The 13961-nt window shown below is 44.5% G+C and overlaps 1 protein-coding gene and 1 pseudogene across 4 annotated transcripts in view; one reads left to right on the top strand and one right to left on the bottom strand.

The window, feature by feature from the left end:
• The first annotated feature begins 368 nt into the window (after nt 1-368).
• NAP1L1 (nucleosome assembly protein 1 like 1) overlaps nt 369-13961 on the top strand; it is a 37809-nt gene continuing 24216 nt past the window's right edge. For all 4 annotated transcript variants that reach the window (XM_068971998.1, XM_068972000.1, XM_068971997.1 and 1 more), the window contains exon 1: nt 369-489. The gene's annotated coding sequence lies outside the window, so the exon portion shown is untranslated. The remainder of the gene's footprint in view (nt 490-13961) is intronic.
• Nucleotides 12124-13658, bottom strand: LOC138078568 (elongation factor 1-alpha 1 pseudogene; annotated as a pseudogene).

The following is a 13961-nucleotide window of genomic DNA, read 5'->3' as shown; positions in this document are numbered from 1 at the left end:
GGTTGGCCTCCCGCCCTCATCCTTCCCGGTACCAGGCCGGGGTGGGAAGTTGGGGGAGGCGGGGGCCGAGGTGGGCCGTGAGCGAGGCTGGGGTCTGGGCTGTACCCCGGAACGGAAGGGGCGGCGAGTTCCTTTCTTGCTAAGAGCGTAGAAAAGAGATGGCTGGAGGCGTCGTAGGGGGCGGAGGCGGGAACCCAAGTCTGGCGCTGCGAGTTTGGAGGTCGCCGGGGGAAAGGAGGAAGGTTCCGTTGCTAGGCGACCGGTCCTGGCCCCGCCTCCCAGCCGCGTCGCTAGGAGACGGGGAGGCCGGGGGGCGGGCGGCGGAGCGGGCCCTGCGTGCTGACGCTGATTGTATATGAGCGCGAGCGGCGGGCTCTCGGGTCTTTTTTAGCGCCATCTGCTCGCGGCGCCGCCTCCTGCTCCTCCCGCCGCCGCCCTGAGTCACTGCCTGCGCAGCTCGGGCCGCTTGGCTCCCCGCGCTCGCCACCGGTAACGGGCTGGGGCCCGACGGGGAAGGGAGGGACGTGGAGGCCCCGGGCGGCCCGCGTGAGCGGAGGGGTGAGGGGGCTGGGGACGGCGAGCGGGGCCTCCGGGGCCGTCCGTGGAGGCCGGAGCCCGAGCCGCTGTGGGAGCCGCGACCCCGCCGGCGGAGAGGGCCTGCGGCTCGGCCGACGCTTCCCGGGAGAGCCGACTGGGAGGCGCGTGGGGCGGGGGAGCGTCGGCGCGGCCCGGGAGGGTCCGCCCCGGGGCCCTGTGAGCCCCGCCGGCCTCTACGCGCCCACGAGGGCGCGGCCCCGGCGAAGCCCTGGCGCCCGGAGCGGGGAGGCGGCCTCCCCGCTGGGAGCCGGGAGGCGCCCGGGGCGCAGCCCGAGCCAGGGTCTGGAGCCCACCGTCGCCGCGACGCCCACTCCCTGGAGGGGAGGCCGCGGGGGGAGGGAAGGAGCCGCGGAGGCTGCGAATTCCGACGGGAGGGAGGGGCTGCGCGGGGACCAGGCTCCGGGGCGGGGAGGCGGCGAGGCTCCGGGCTGCCCGCCCCCGGGAGGTGGTGACCCGGCCGGGAGGGGAAACCCCCGCGGCTTCCCTCTGCACGTGGCCGGGGCCCAGGCGCGGGTGCAGACCCCCTTCTGGTAGCCCTCCACTAAAAGTTGAGGAGGTGGTGGGATGCGAGGGTGAGGCAGGGAGCCAGTCAGTCCAGCTCTCGGGTTTGCAACTCTTCCCTGCTTCTCTTTGATCTTAATCTTTTTAGGTACCACAAGAAAGCGTGAATGTTACTTGGATGAAGGAGCGGGGCTTTCACTGCTAGGATTTTTAAGAATTATCGCGTGTAAAGCATTTAGGTTAGCTGTTATTAACAAGAGATTCTTTTGTGTCCTCTCAAGTACAAATTAGAATTAGGATGGGTATCTTGATCAGGGTTTTTATTTGGGAAGCGTTGATCGTAATTAGTCGACTCCTGAACAGTGGAAGTAAAGGATTTGGCCTGCAGTGTCTTTTTAATTCGTCGAGGGCTTCTGTTGTTTTCTTACTGGTTCCTGTATTCACGTTCCCACTGTAAGATAGCTGTTGGGTTTTTAACGTTATGGTGGAGGCGGTATGGGGTGAAATGAGACGCACAAGTAAACGTACTGAGCCAGGTTTGTAACCTGCTGCCTCATCAGTGCTTCATGCTTTGCCCTCAAAAAAAAAAAAAAGAGGCCGGGAAAGGAGGCGGGGAATGAAGGCCTGTAGGGGAGGGCTGGGTGTTTGGAGGAAGAAAGAGCCGGGCACGTGATGTCCTCAAGGAGCCCCAGTTTTATTCTCTGTTTGATTGTGGGTTTTGTAAGGACTGCATTTTAAAAGCTCACAACTTACACTGCTTATCTGATTTCAGGAGAGCTGAGCTGGAAAACGAAATTTGCCATTTTTGAAAGTAGGTGGCATCAAAAATACTTTTTCAAATTAGTGTTTTAGGTCCTGTTTTGTTGTTAGTTGTCATAACTACTTGTATACTTATTTTCCTTAGGAAGTAATACACCTTTGATTGGATAAAGGAAAAGCCTTATATTTAGAATAACTTATTTAAAGCTGACAGGAGATAAATGAGGTTTACAGTGACCTTCTGGGACTGATGTCTCGGGCTTATTTCAAAGTTGTCTGAGTTCGGGTTAGCGGCCCAGATCTAAAATGGGCCTTTTACTTTTTAAGAAGATTGGTCCTTTCATACTAGTCTGAAAATTTTTGTAAGTTTTATCTGTTGTAAGGTACCTGTTTTTGATATTGGACCTATTGACAGGGAAAATTGTTAAGCTGATATTAAATGTGACAGATTGTCTTTGTCATCTAAAGATTAAAAGAACAAAACGAAACCCACACGTGTACCAGAGCTAACTTAATCCACAGTGTTATTGCCTGTTTCCTTACTTGCTCAACTTGCCCATATTGCCTTGAGATGACTGATTCTGAACTCTACCAAATGTATTCAGTACTTATCCTTTTGTAGGAAAAGTGGCTAAAAAAGGTAGAATCTGTTTGACTTCAAGGTATGAAGATGTGAAAATTAAACATTGCTTTTCTTACTTTGTTTTCTGCTTGATAATTTGAAATACTAATGAAAGAGGCAATGAATCCTGGTCAATTTAGGAAATAATGGTCAATCCGTTCATACCCTCAAGTCTAATCAAATCTGTAATTGCTTATGTTCTTAGTTGATTCTTTGAGTAAATATTTTGGCTCCTATTTGGACATATATCTTATATCATGAGCCAAACAGGCAAATTGGTTATTTGATATAAATTGTTGAGTGGTAATGAGTGTTCTGAAGAAAAAGAGAGCTGGAAAGTGGGAGATGGAGGAGTATCTATAACCTCTTTACGTGAAGGAATTTGTTAAAATTACGCTAATATTAAGTCCCATTTCGTACTAATTCCATCTGAATAAGTTGGGCAGAGTAGGGATTAGAGCTTGAGCACTGCTGTTTTTACTCATCCTTGTAAGTTACTTAGTACTTCAACTGCACATCAGTAGATCACATTGCTGGACTTGCCAGGTCGTCTCAACCCAAAGTTAGTTCTGGTTACCAACTCTGCTTTCTACTGCTACATAGTTTGATATATTTTTACTTGTTCAGAAGTTTTATACATTTTGATTTTTATTGGAAAAGGGGTCATAATGTTGAAGAGTTTATTAATTACTTTGAAAATACTGTCTCAGGTACGGAGGGTATAGACGAATGAATACAAGCATAAAATAATAGGGTTTCTTGCATGATTATTCAGGCGATGTTTTAAAATTATTCTACATATATATAACTCAGTGCTCCTAGAGATAAATAGTATCAACATTTAAATGAGGAAACTGAGGTACAGAGCAGTTAAAGAACTTATTATCCAAAGTTACATAACTGAGAAATGATGGTTTATAATAAGGATTTTATGTTGGTTTAAGGGAGGTTCCCTTGACTTAATTGTACTATACAGTATATAGAGCTTCTCCCATAGCTCAGTTGGTAAAGAATCCGCCTGCAATGCAGGAGACCTCGGTTCGATTCCTGGGTCGGGAAGATCCCCTGGAGAAAGGGATAGGCTACCTGCTCCAGTATTCTTGGGCTTCCTTTGTGGCTCAGCTGGTAAAGAATCCGCCTGCAATGTGGGAGACCTGGGTTCGATCCCAGGGTTTGGGAAGATCCCCTGGAGAAGGGAAAGGCTACCCACTCCAGTATTCTGGCCTGGAGAATACCATGGACTATACAGTTCATGCGGTTGCAGAACTGAGCGACTTTCACTTCACTATACAGTATATATCTGCTTAGAATTTAAAAGCACTCTTGGCTTGGGTTCCACTGGGCTTCAAAGGATAGGTAAAGCACTTACAGTCATGAAGATTTCTTCCAATATATGTCTAATATGTGAATACCTTGTAGTTTTGTTAATGCTGATTGCATTTTCACCAGATTATCAGTCTGTTTATGTTTCTCTGCTGTTTGGTCAGATGGTACTATAGATAATGCGATTACTTGAACAGAAGATAGAAATAAGAGTGTATTTGGCTTGGGACCTGTATAGAAGCCAGTTCTAGATTGACTTGGTATCTCTGAAGTGAAAAAGTGAGCATAAAGAATGAGATGTACTGCTACTACAAGGTTGTGTTGGAATCAAGTTCTGAGCCCCTGGCCCACCGAAATTGTTGGTAGAACAGCAGTGTCCAAAATACAGGTTTGTTTAAAATGCATTCAGCTTGAGATAGGTCTCAGGTAAAGGGAAGTTCCTTTTGGGGTTTTATTGGTTCCTTTGAACCTTTTTGCTTTAAAACGTGTGTGTGTCCTTGCGCACTCAGTATCGCAGTAGGTTTCTCTCTGGAGTTTTCCAAGCAGGAATACTGAAGTGGATTGCCATTTTCTCCTCCAAGGGATCTTCCCCACCCAGGGACTGAACCCAACTCTCTTGTCTCCTGCGTTGGCAAGGTAGATGGGTTACCACTGTGGGCTTCCCTGATGGCTCAGACAGTAAAGAATCTGCCTGCAATGCAGGAGACCTGGGTTTGATCCCTGGGTTGGGGAGATCCCCTGGAGAAGGGAAAGGCTACCCATTCCAGTACTTTTGACTGGAGAATTCCATGGACAGAAGCACGCTACAGTCCACGGGGTCGCAAAGAGTTGGACACAGCTGAACAACTAACACTTGTTATAGTTTTCTTTTTGTTACCCTTTAAAACTTTACTTTAAATTGTTGATTATGCTGCATGGCTTGTGGGATCTTCGTTTCTCAACCAGAGGTGGAACCCAGTCCCTCACAGTGAAAGTACAGCGTTTTAACTGTTGGATTGCCAGAGAATACCCCAAACGTGTAGTTTTTAATGGTTGGCTATTTCACTGTGAAGCAGCTATTTTCTGCATTATATAACTGTAGGTTATATAATCTGTGTAGTAGGTGATAGGTTTGGCTTTTGGAATAGTGGAATTGGCATGGGTATTGGAAGTCAGGTTTTAATTCCTGCTGCTAAGTCACTTCAGTCGTGTCCGACTCTGTGCGACCCCCTAGATGGCAGCCCACCAGGCTGTCCCGTTCCTGGGATTCTCCAGGCAAGAACACTGGAGTGGGTTGCCATTTCCTTCTCCAGTGCGCGAAAGTGAAAAGTCAAAAGTGAAGTTGCTCAGTCGTGTCTGACCCTCAGCAACCCCATGGACTGCAGCCTACCAGGCTTCTCCATCCATGGCATTTTCCAGGCAAGAGTACTGTTTAATTTCTAGTTTTTTCATTTTTGTGTTGCTGAGCAAGTTGCTTACTATTTTATCTGCAAATAAGAGGAAAGCCTGTAAGTCTTAGAGAGTAAGCTCTGTAAATGTTACTTTTCTTTCCTGCTCGTTGGAAGTAAGAACAGAATCAAGTATACTGGAATGGTAGGTCATTTGATTTCTGGATGTCTAGCTTTTACACAACCACAAAATAATCAGCTAATGATCTGATTGAATCACTCATTTCCACCTCTTTCTCCATTGGAAGACTTTCTTCATGTTCAGGTTTTCTGGTAAAGATTTGCCTTCAGTCTTGTTAAGAACCCTGTCTTTACATTGAGATCTGTAACACAGTACTGGGTTGAACCTTTTATTGTAAATGTTAATCCTTAGGAATGTTTCTCCTTTAAATCTGTTTTTTTTCCAATGTTAGTACAATGATACCAGCTTTTGGTTAAGGATTGTATTTTACTATAAGTGGGATGCAGTTGAATTTTCTTCAATCTGATAGTTGTAAAAGGAAGCCTTTAGTTGGTTTATGTAATCACTATGATTAGGTTTAATTTTAATTTGTGTGTGTGTGCTTTTTATTTGTCCAACCTGTTTTAGATTGATGTAAAAATAAATATAGCTTCCCCAGTGGCTCAGTGGTAAAGAATCTGCCTGTAGTGCAGAAGTTTCAGGTTCAGTCCCTGAGTCGGAAACCCACTCCAGTATTCTTGCCTGGAAAATCCCATGGACAGGATCCTGGTGGGCTCCAGTCTATGGGATCACAAGAGTGATCTGTTTCTGGACTTTTGGGGTCACCCTAGAAATTACGTGTTTATTTAAGAACAGTAGAGTAATCCATTTCCTCCCTACTTACTCTCACTGCTGACTTAATATTATGGTAGTTTAAATTTGACACATTACACAGTGGTAATCTTTCCTTCAAAATACTTTATTTTGATAGTATGCTAATATCCTTATTGCCTCTCATTTCATCTTATGTCTTTAGACCTTCTCTTTGGGATCATTTGCCTTTTGCCTGAAGAATATACTTACAGAATTTATTAATGAGAGTGCTGGAGATATTTTAGCCTGAAAGTACCTGTTTGACCTTCTCAAAGGATGTTCCAGTTGGGTGTGTTAGTCTAAGACCGTTAGCTACTTTCAGCACATTGAGCACGCAGACCGTTCTGTCATCTTTTGGTCTCTGTTGAAGAGAAAACAGCTGTCAGTCTTAATGCGTTTGATGTTAATCTGAGTCTTTTTTCTGAATGCTTTTGAGGTGACTTCTGTCTTGTATTTTCACTCAAGTATCTAAGTGTGGGTTTTTTATTTTGCTAACTGGGGTTTGAAGGACTTGTCTTCCATTAGTTCTGGAAAATAACTTGGCTATTTGTTTCTTCAAATATTCTGTCCATTCTCTCCTCTACTCCTAGAACGTCTATTAAATCTTTGTTAGCCTTTTATTGTATCCTAAAATGTCTTTTCCATATTTTTTATTCTCTAGTCCCTGCCATACTTGGGAAGATTTCTACTAAGCTCACTTTCAAACCACTTAATTCTCTCTCCAGCTGTGTCTGGTTTACTGTTAAACCTGCCCATTTCGTTTGATTTCTGTTATTTTTATTTCTGGAAATTGTTTAGTTCTTTGCCAGATTTGCTCTCTTCATCTTTAGTAAATGAGTTTCTTATAGATACTGTTGCAGACACATACTTAAAAGGCATGGTTGTTTTTTCTGTGTATGTGGTCTTTTAGACAGTATTGAACTCTTCCATAGGATTGGCTTCTGTTGCTTTCTGTCGCTCCTGTTCTTGCAGATGACTTCATGAACTATGTGAGCTCTAGCGTGGTGCTCTCACTTACATCTGGTTATGCAGGTGCCAGGGAGTGCTGATGATGGCTCTAAGCTCACAGCTCGAAGTTCGGGGCAGGAGGCTGATGAGGTGGATTGGGGTTTTGTCCTGGAAAACTCGTTTATTATCTCTGAGAACATAGCACTTTAAGGTTTCTGCTTAATTTGGGAAGGTTGCTGTAAAGATTCCCTACCCTGGTAAGTCCAGGGTTTTTGGTTTCCACAGACTATTCACGTCTGAGGTTGGCAGGATTCCTTTTACTTATCCCTTGTTTCCTCCTTGTTTTGCCTTCAGTTTGGGGTTAGTAATTTCTTATTATGTTACTTTTTAAAACAAATATTTGATTCTGTACTTTTAGTTAGTTTTCATTAGTAGAGTTGGTCTGCATAATCTAGCTTGTCACTTCCAGGAATGGAAAGTCTTCAGATCTCTTAGAAAGCAAATTCATGTCTGGTAAGTAAAAATTGGCACTGATTTTACTTAAAGTTTTGACTTGCAGTTAAAAAAAAATCTGTAGATATTAAACTAAACTTGTGGTTTTTGATGTAATCTGATTGCCTGAGACCACCTGTCTCAGAAGCTGGGTTTCTTATTTAGATTTTTTTTTTTTTTTTGCATTTACTCTCTCAGACATGTTAGTTTTGAATCTGCATATGGGAATTGGTCCCTTATTTTTAGTTTTTTAGATTTATGGGAAACTTGTAGAGATAGCTCAAAGTTCCCATTTGCCCTTTACCCAAAGAATGCTCAAAGTGCTGCACAATTGCACTCATCTCACACGCGAGTAAAGTAATGCTCAAAATTCTCCAACCCATGCTTCAGCAATACGTGAACCGTGAACTTCCAGATGTTCAAGCTGGTTTTAGAAAAGGCAGAAGAACCAGAGATCAAATCGCCAACATCTGCTGGATCATCGAAAAAGCAGGAGAGTTCCAGAGAAACATTGATTTCTGCTTTCTTGACTATGCCAAAGCCTTTGACTGTGTGGGTCACAATAAACTGTGGAAAATTTTGAAAGAGATGGGAACTCCAGACCACCTGCCCTGCCTCTTGAGAAACCTGTATGCAGATCAGGAAGCAACAGTTAGAACTGGACATGGAACAACAGACTGGTTCCAAATAGGAAAAGGAGTACATCAAGGCTGTATATTGTCACCCTGCTTATTTAACTTCTATGCAGAGTACATCATGAGAAACGCTGGGCTGGGAAAAGCACAAGCTGGAATCAAGGTTGCTGGGAGAAATATCAATCACCTCAGATATGCAGATGACACCACCCTTATGGCAGAAAGTGAAGAGGAACTAAAAAGCCTCTTGATGAAAGAGGAGAGTGAAAAAGTTGGCTTAAAGCTCAACAGTCAGAAAACGAAGATCATGGCATCCGGTCCCATCACTTCATGGGAAATAGATGGAGAAACAGTAGAAACAGTGTCAGACTTTATTTTCTGGGGCTCCAAAATCACTGCAGGTGGTGACTGCAGCCATGAAATTAAAAGATGCTTCCTCCTTGGAAGAAAAGTTATGACCAACCTAGATAGCATATTAAAAAGCAGAGACATGACTTTGCCAACAAAGGTCCGTCTAGTCAAGGCTATCGTTTTTCTAGTGGTCATGTATGGATGTGAGAGTTGGACTGTGAAGAAAGCTGAGTGCTGAAGAATTGATGCTTTTGAACTGTGGTGTTGGAGAAGACTCTTGAGAGTCCCTTGGACTGCAAGGAGATCCAATCAGTCCATCCTAAAGGAGATCAGCCCTGGGTGTTCTTTGGAAGGAATGATGCTAAAGCTGAAACTCCAGTACTTTGGCCACCTCATGTGAAGAGTTGACTCACTGGAAAAGACTGATGCTGGGAGGGATTGGGGGCAGGAGGGGAAGGGGACAACAGAGGATGAGATGGCTGGATGGCATCACGGACTCGATGGATGTGAGTTTGAGTGAGCTCCAGGAGATGATGATGGACAGGGAGGCCTGACGTGCTGCGATTCACGGGGTCTCAAAGAGTCGGACATGACTGAGCAACTGAACTGAACTGAATTTCCCCTAATGTTAATGTCTTACCAAAGTGCATTTACTGGTCAGTCTGTACATTTATCAGAACTGAAAGAATCTGATTTTAGCTATCATGCCAGCTAATTGTTTTGCGAAGGATAGTTCAAAATGGACAGATTGAAAGAAACTCTGTTGAGTGTTGGATCTTTTACATGAATTTGCTTCTTAATAAGAGAAACTAATGAAGGAACCATTTTCTCCTGTTTTGAAGATGAAATAAGGCCAGAAGTTGTTTGCCTGAGCTAAATTCCCACAAAGCTGGTGTTAACCCAAATGGTCTGACTGCAGAATTAGGCATTGTGTGTGTGTGTGTGTGCTCGGTTGTGTCTGGCTCTTTGCAGCCCTGTGGCAGTCTACAGCCAGGCTTCTCTGTCCGTGGGCTTCTCCAGGCAAGAATTCTGGAGTGGATTGCGATCTCCAGGAGATCCTCCAGCCCCGGGATTGAACTCGTGTGTCTGCATTGCAGGCAGATTCTTTACCAGTGAGCCATCAGAGAAGTGGACTTTAAAAAACAGAAGTATGTATGACCAAGAGATGTATCACTGGAGCCGGAACGCCCAGATTGGAGAAGGCATCTCTGAGGAAATGACTTGCCCTCCTGTTCTATCGTGAATCTCTGTAATAATGCATCAAAACGATAAGAGTTCGAACTCTAAATGTAATGGCAGCAACGTGGACTCTGAGGGAAATAGTGTAGCCCGTCTTCCGTGAACGTGTTAGAATGTTACAGAATTTTGAATTCAGAAGTTTTGGGTGTTTCTGTTTTGTTTCATACTTTTTGATAATTGCTGGATTTAGTATATTATATATTCAAGGGAGCAAATTCTAAACTATTAAATAGTATCTGGTTAGGAAAACCTAATAATGCAGTATGAAATGTAAGCTCTCATTCACTTCCAGTCTTTTCTCTCTCATAGACAACTGCTGTTAGGTTTCTGGTGTATTTTTTAGAAATGTTGTATTCATAAGAAAGTACGTGTATGAGAATGGATATTCGTATATACTCAGGTGGGTTTTGCCATACGTTCTTTACTCCCGCTTTGTTGCTCTTTCCATATCAACTCAGATCTGCACCTTTGCATTTTATTTTCGGCTCTGCTTGCTCTGCAGGCCTTCCTTGTGTGGGCTTCTCAGTGTCGTGGCTTTGGCTGCAGAGCAAGGGCCCTATGGTGTGCAGGCTTCAGTAGCTGCAGCTTGTGGGGTCTTCCCAGATCAGGGATCGAACCTGTCTCCTGAGTTGGCAGGTAGACTCCTCACCACTGAGCCACCAGGGAAGTCGCTTTTTCTTCTGTGGTGGTGGTTTTTTTAATTGCAAAGCATTCCATTGTATGCAGTAGTAGTTTAATTTTGCTGAGTAATTGTAGCTGCCGTATATGTGTCTATATATATATATATACTTCGTATAGTACTCTGAAGGATACAATGCAGTGGTTAGAAAAAGCAGATATAATCCCTGTAATTATGAATGTTTATGGTCTTGTCACTGGTGGAAGACAGACCTTAGTCAAATAATCACAATAATCTATAATTACAAACTGGAGATATCTTATGATGGAAAGAAATGGGACTTTATAAGAGTGTGTCCAACCAAGAAATCTTACTTAGCCAAGATGTACAGATTGGAGAAGGCATCTCTGAAGTAGTCAATGCCAGTCTGTTTTGTCTTGAAGAAGTAAAACTTTGAGCTGAGAGTCAAAGAATATGTAGGACTTGGATTTTAGACGAACCTATTAGACGAACGTGACGTGTACAGGCACTTAGATCCTTTACTTCTCTTTTTTTCAGGGTAGGTTCTCACAAATTGAATAACCACGTCTGGAGATGGACATGTTTACGGTGTTTGTTATTCCCATAGCCAGATTGCTCTCCAGAAAGATAACAGTTTATGGAATTCCTTGGTGACGCAGTGGTTAAGAATCTGCCTGCTAATTCAGGGGACATGGGTTTGCTCCCTGGTCCAGAAGAATTCCACATGCCTGGATCAACTCAACCCACCTGCCACAACTGCTAGAGCCGCAATAAGAGAATAGCCCCCACTCACCACAGCTAGAGAAAGCCTGTGTGCAGCAGGGAAGACCCAGCACAGCCAAAAATAAATAATTAAAGGAAAGAAAATAGTTTATATAAACAGTAGCCATATTTAAGAATGCATATTCACCATAATTTTCCCTGCATTAAGAGAAAACCCTTGCTGACCTGATAGATCTGAAGCCCACTTGTGTTTCTTTGATTCAATATTTTTGTTATTTTTTATTTAGTATATTCGTAATTTTTTGCTGTTTCGTTAATGCTGACTTAATTAACCAGCATCACTAGAGAAATACATCAGTGCTGTTAGAGGTTATTTACAGTAAATAGAAAATATTTAAAAGAAGAGTAGGCTACAGTAGGAAAAATTATTTCCTTTATACTTGTCTAAAGGATGGATGTTGGATTAGTAATAATGCTCCAAAGGATAGCACTTGACTGCTAAAATCAGAAACTCAGTTTTTTAAAGTGAAAAGCGTATTAAGCATATTGATAGAAGGAATCAGACCTTATCACTTGTGAGTGAAAGACTAAGGTGTGGGGACTTCCCTGGTGGTCCAGTGGTTTGGAATCCACTTTGCAATACAAGGGATGTGGGTTCGATCCCTGGTTGTGGAACTGACTCCACGTGCCATGGAGCACAGAAGCCTGCGCTCTGGGGGCTTGGGCCACAGCTGGCGGTCCGCACGGCCAGGCTGAGACCCGGTGCAGCCAGATTAATAAGTAAAATGCTTTTTTAAAAGATAAAGGTTTTAAATTTTCAAACATTAAAAACTGGTTTTAATGGAGTAAGCCTTTTTTTTTTTTTGTTTCTCATTAAACTTTTTTAATGGGTCTCAAATTCTGTGAGAGATTTTTGGTCGTTTCCATTAAAAAGTACTGATTTTAAAAGTTAATAACTTGAAACTGCCACACACAAAACTAATGGTTCACAAAACACTCTTCTGAAGGTTTTGCAATGCTGTTACCATTAACCAGACTTTTACTGTAAAAGCTTAAATGGCCAATTGAGACAAACACCACTGATGAAGACTGAGGTGGCACGTATAGGGGGTAATACTCATGTAGCCGTGAGCTCTCTGGGCAGACCTGGTGGCCTTGCCAGTTCCCGTGCCGCCTCTTGTCCACTGCTTTGCTGATACCGCCAGCAGCTGCCTGTCTCATGTCAGGAGCAGCCAAACAGCCAGGAGGCAGGTAGATAGTCCAAGAGACTCTCAGCACACATGGCCTTGCCAGGAATTGTATCAGTGGTGCAGCATCACCAGATGTCAAGAACTCGGGGCCACCTTGTAGCTTTTTCCAGAACACTTGGTCTTCAGTTCGTCACGCTTGCATTAGAGCTGTGTGATGGTCCAGCACTGATTTGGGCCTGGATGGTTCAAGATCGTCACCTGAGCTGTGAAGTCAGCTGCTTCCGTTGGTGGGTCATTTTTGCTGTCACCAGCCACATTGCCACGAAGAACATCTTTGACAGACATGTTCTTGAAGCTCACATCGTCCCCAGGAGGGCCATTACTCAGAGCATCATGGTGCATTTCAAAAGGTGACCACGTTGCCAGGCTTGAGAACCCCAGGCTCTATTTGACCCACAGGGACAGTACCAGTACCAGTACCACCAATTTTGTAGGCATCCAGGAAGAGCAAACCCAAGGGCTTATCAGTTGGGCAGGTTGGTGGCAGGGTGCAGTCTGGAGCTTCAGGCAGTGTGGTTCAATGGGCATTGCCATCTTTATGGGTGACTTGGCATCCCTTGAAAGGCATGGTGGCACTTGGTTCCAGCAATGTTGTCACCGTGACAACCAGAAATTGGCACAGATGCTTCTGTGTTGGGATTGTAGCCAATTTTTTTTAATGGAGGCTGACTTCCTTAGCAGTTATCTCTGGCTGTAGGCTGGCACAGTGCAGTCCATTTCATTACCTCCAGTGTAACGAAGGTTCCACACCCACAGAGGAAGCGAGAAGGGCCTGCTCGTGGGTCTGCCCTTTCTTGGAAATACCAGCTTCAGATTCGCCAGCACAGGCGCCGAAATGTGCCTGTAGTTGTGTTTTGATGACCTCTCTGTGTCCTGGGGGCTTCCTTGGTGGCTCAGTGACAAGCTGCTTGCAGTGGGGGAGCGGTGGGTCTGATTCCTGGGTTGGAAAGGTCCTCTGGAGGAAATGGCCACCTACTCCAATCTTCTTGCTTGGGAAATCCCATGAAAAGCAAAATCCCATGAACAGAGGAGCCCAGTGGGCTGTAGTCCATGGCATCGCGAAAGAGTCTGACACGACTTAGTGACTGCGTCCCCGGGCGTCAGCTAGCTCACAGAGCGCTTGCTGGCCTTAAATTGACACAGGGAGATATCATTGGTGACAATCACTCGTGTTCAGCTTTCAGTTTGTCCTAGACCCAGGCGTACTTGAAAGAGCCCTTTTCCCATCTTGGCAGCCTCCGTTTTGGACTTTTCAGTGGTTCCCAGGTGAATTCCACAGCGTTTGTAGATCCTACATATCCAGTGACAACAGTGTTGACTTGGGTCTTCTTTCCCATTTTTGCTCAGGTTTAGTGGTGGTTTTTACGATACTTGTGTCCTGGTGGCAAACCTGTTGTGAAAAAACTAAGCTTATTAAAAAAGTAAATGGCACTCAGCTATTTTTCTGGATGAATGTAACACATTTTGTCCTGAGGTTCGTTTTTCTCAAAGCAGTCTTCTCTAAGTTAATCCTGATCCTATAGTGTGAAAGAGTGTAGGATATGCTCTGGCCAGTCCTAACCGCTTAGTCACTCAGTCATGTCCCACTCTTTGGACCCCGCGGATGGTAGCCCGCCAGGCTCCTCTGTGGAAGTCTCCGG

Source organism: Capricornis sumatraensis, chromosome 4 (assembly GCF_032405125.1).
Source record: "Capricornis sumatraensis isolate serow.1 chromosome 4, serow.2, whole genome shotgun sequence".
Taxonomy (NCBI): Eukaryota; Metazoa; Chordata; class Mammalia; order Artiodactyla; family Bovidae; genus Capricornis; species Capricornis sumatraensis.
The sequence above is the reverse complement of the archived record's forward strand: the minus strand, read 5'-3'. Positions and strand labels throughout refer to the sequence as shown.